Source organism: Canis lupus, chromosome 21, assembly GCF_011100685.1.
Source record: "Canis lupus familiaris isolate Mischka breed German Shepherd chromosome 21, alternate assembly UU_Cfam_GSD_1.0, whole genome shotgun sequence".
NCBI lineage: Eukaryota > Metazoa > Chordata > Mammalia > Carnivora > Canidae > Canis > Canis lupus.
The window spans coordinates 51,068,883-51,072,363 of NC_049242.1; the positions used below are offsets into that span (position 1 = coordinate 51,068,883).

General features: G+C 52.9%; 1 long non-coding RNA gene across 1 annotated transcript; it reads left to right on the forward strand.

Moving 5' to 3' along the window:
• Nucleotides 1-211: 211 nt before the first annotated feature.
• LOC119864903 lies at nt 212-1,770 on the forward strand. The gene is made up of 3 exons (XR_005375394.1): nt 212-287; nt 806-885; nt 1,675-1,770. It is a non-coding gene; the product is annotated as an uncharacterized LOC119864903 (long non-coding RNA).
• Nucleotides 1,771-3,481: the final 1,711 nt, after the last annotated feature.

Sequence of the window (3,481 nt, forward strand, 5' to 3'; positions counted from 1 at the left end):
GGAGGGCTGTCCCTCCAATCTCCCGGCCGCGCGGCCTCCAGAGGCCTAACCTTTGTGAGCCTCAGTTTCCTTATGCGCGGCCATGGGGGCTGTGCCACAGTCATGGGGCACGAGGCCACGGGTGCGGCTCACGCGGGAAGCGTGTGCGGTCACACTACCGCGTAGACAGAGGATGGCGTCGCTTCAAACAGTAACCACCTGTCCGGGCCGATGCTTGTGTCCCCGCAGGGTCACCTGGGGAGGCGCGAACTCTAAGGTGACGTGTCCGGAGGAGAAGCCTTCGGGAGGTAATAACGTAGACAGGAGGGTGGGAGATGAGGGACTGGGGGTCAGGAGGGGAGGGGACCCGGGGGGTGACGGCACTGAGGGGGCATGTGATGGGATGAGCGCGGCTGCTAGACTATATGTTGGCAAAACCGAATCTAAATTCAAGCAAAACGAAGGAGAAAGAGGCCCCGAGAGAGCTTGTGGGCTGCACGCAGAGCAAGGCGGCCCCTGCACGGAAGCCGAAGGAAGCCTCGGGTGGGGCTGTGCAGGCCAGCGCCGGGGCCCACGGCCCGTGTGGTCTAAGGCCCTCGGCTGGTGGCTGTGCCAGGCCCAGGGGGCCCCGTGGCTTCGCTCCCCGCGGCAGGAGGTTAGTGACCCACCGCCAGGGCTGGCACGACGGCAAGGCCGGGCCAGGCTGCAGTCCTCTGCGCTAGCTGGCACTTCCAGCATCTCCTTCCTGGCAGGTGGCGGGTCGGGGAGCTTCCGCAGCCAGAATGTCGCTGACCCTGACCGTGGCTCTTGTCCCTTCCTGCGGCAGGATCTTACGGGGCATCTCCTCTGTGTCCCGCCTTCCCTTGAGCGCTAGGAAGTGGAGACGGACCCGAGCCAGCTGGCCAGGTGCAGGTCCAGGAGGGGGAGAGGCCGTCAGCCGGGGATGAGCGCAGAGGGGGGGAGTAGCGGCCGGTGCAAAGCCCCCAGGTCGGGAGTAGCGGCCGGTGGGGAGTAGTGGCAGGTGGGGAGGCCCTGAGGTGGGGAGTAGCGGCAGGTGGGGAGCCTGTGAGGTGGGGAGAAGCAGCAGGTGGAGAGCCACTGAGGTGGGGAGTAGCAGCAGGTGGGGAATAGAGGCAGATGGGGAGCCCCTGAGGTGGGGAGTAGTGGCAGGTGGGGAGCCCCCAGGTCGGGAGTTGCAGCAGGTGGGGAATAGAGGCAGGTGGGGAGCCCCAGAGATGGGGAGTAGCAGCAGTTGGGGAGTAGCGGCAGGTGGGGAGCCCCTGAGCTGGGGAGTAGCAGCAGGTGGGGAGCCTGTGAGGTGGGGAGTAGTGGAAGGTGGAGAGCCCCTGAAGTGGAGAGTAGTGGCAGGTGGAGAGCCCCTGAGGTGGGGAGTAGCGGCAGGTGGGGAGTAGCGGCAGGTGGGGAGCCTGTGAGGTGGGGAGTAGTGGCAGGTGGAGAGCCCCTGAGGTGGAGAGTAGTGGCAGGTGGAGAGCCCCTGAGGTGGGGAGTAGCAGCAGGTGGGGAGCCCCCAGGGTGAGAGTAGCAGCCAGTGCGGAGTAGCAGCAGGTGGGGAGCCCCCAGGTCAGGAGTAGCGGCCAGTGGGGAGTAGCAGCAGGTGGGGAGCCCCCAGGTAGAGAGTAGCGGCAGGTGGAGAGCTTAAAGGCCCTTCACACGCTGCCTTCTAAAATTTCTAAGCAGAGGAATGTGACCGAGCTCCTCGTTGTGAAGCAGGCCGCTCACGTCACAAAGGACGCCCTGCACTGGTCAAGCCACCGACGTCCCAAAGGTGAGTCATTCACCTGAGCACGTGGGTGGGATGAGGTGTTCTGAGCAGCGGCCAACACAAGTCCAGCACGCTCGTTCTAACAGCAACATTCCAGATCACTTTTAAAATCAGGGGAAGTGTGTGGTCGTCTTACTTCGGGAGGACCTTCCTGGCAGCCTCTCTAGCATATTGAAAACGCTTCTACCTCCCACATTACGGGTTATGTCAATTATTCTACACTGGAGTTGCAGCTCTGGTAGATAGTATTGTACTGACATTTTGCAGGATTTTATAGGGTTTTTTCTTTTTCTTGTATTTCAGAGCTAGTAATTTCATTTTCAGAGCATGAACCTTCCTCAACCTCGTGAAAAGCTTATAGGCACGGGGCACACGGAAGCAAACCATAATCCCTGAACAAATAGTAGCTCCTTGATTAGTGTCAAGTGTTTAAGATTCTTGGCTCTTAAGGAATTATCAGTATTATTATTATTATTATTATTATTATTATTTGCTTTTAAGGAATTATTATTATTTGCTTTTAAGGAATTATTATTATTTGCTTTTAAGGAATTATTATTATTATTTGCTTTTAAGGAATTATTATTATTTGCTTTTAAGGAATTATTATTATTATTATTATCATTATTTACTTTTAAGGAATTATTAAGTAATCTCAGTGGCTGATAAAGTCTGATGAAAGGTATCCTCACTCACCTGCTCGTTGGCATATGAGCACGTGCTGACGCGTGAGTGCATCCTGTGTTTATGTTGCCTTCCATGTGGTGTGTAAGCTATAATGGGAAAGCTCATTATTAAACTCTGCAAACGCACCCAGAGGCTACCGTGAGCGATGCATCCAAAAAAAAAAAAAAAAATCTAAAAATAACTAAGTAATAAATAACCATTTGCAGATGGGAATTGTTCATGCGTTGTTCTAAACTACAGCAGATTTCTTTAAGATATTATGGGTTTTTTGAAATTTTACGAGGTGTACTAAATCATCTGTACTTAAAGACGGATAATTTGAGTAAGAGTGCCATCAAATTGACTGGATCCAAATTAAAGTTACTTTTAAGACAACATCGAACCGTTGCTTTCATCTTAGAATGACTTTACACCTGCATATTCTTCTACGTTAGTTGAAAGCACCGAGACCGTCGTTTCCGAGAGGCGGACACTATTTTTTTAGAACCGTTTTAGCAATTGTTTTAGAATACTGCATTCCTAAGAACGTAAGGGCCGCTCTTCAAAATAATATCATGATTGCTTAGTGTTTTATTTGCTCAGGTTCACACAGAAAAGAGACGACGCTAGACCTGCAGAGTTCATTATGGGCTGGGAACATGTTGCAGAGATATTTGGTGAGGGAGCTGCAGAGTTTGCATCAAGAGATTTCCCGGGGGGGGGGGGGGGGGGAATTTCCTGGAAAACACCAGGGAATCGGGGATTCTTAGGAGGGGTGACATTCCAGACTTTGCAAGCAATTGTATCAGTATTAGATAATAGCCAAATTTTAAAATCACCGTGCAGAGAAGTGGGCTTGATACGTGATCGTCCGAAATAGTCTCTTCCATCCAGGACCCTCCAGAGTCCTCAGGCGCGCCCCAGGCCACGTGGCTCCTGCCACCACCAGTGCACCCGTAGTTAGTGGCCTGGTCACATGCCTCCAACTCACTTTAGCAGAGTCCCCGCCCTGATGATATATTTAAAAGCATAATTAATCCTCCTGTTTTTAAG